The sequence below is a fragment of the Colobus angolensis genome, unplaced genomic scaffold, assembly GCF_000951035.1.
Source record: "Colobus angolensis palliatus isolate OR3802 unplaced genomic scaffold, Cang.pa_1.0 Scaffold600, whole genome shotgun sequence".
NCBI lineage: Eukaryota > Metazoa > Chordata > Mammalia > Primates > Cercopithecidae > Colobus > Colobus angolensis.
Genome location: NW_012119600.1, coordinates 361,727 through 362,118, shown reverse-complemented (window position 1 = coordinate 362,118; position 392 = coordinate 361,727).

Genomic DNA, 392 nt, shown 5'->3' with positions numbered 1-392 from the left:
CCATCAGAGAAATGCAAATCAAAACCACAATGAGATACCATCTCACACCAGTTAGAATGGCAATCATTAAAAAGTCAGGAAATGGCCAGGCACGGTGGCTCAAGCCTGTAATCCCAGCACTTTGGGAGGCCAAGATTGGCGGATCACGAGGTCAGGAGATCGAGACCATTCTGGCTAAACGTGGTGAAACCCTGTCTTGACTAAAAAATTCAAAAAACTAGCCAGGCCTTGTGGCGGGCGCCTGTAGTCCCAGCTACTTGGGAGGCTGAGGTGGGAGAATGGCGTAAACCTGGGAGGTGGAGCTTGCAGTGAGCTGAGATCCGGTCACTGCACTCCAGCCTGGGCGACAGAGCGAGACTCTGTCTCAAAAAAATAAAAAATAAAAATAAAAA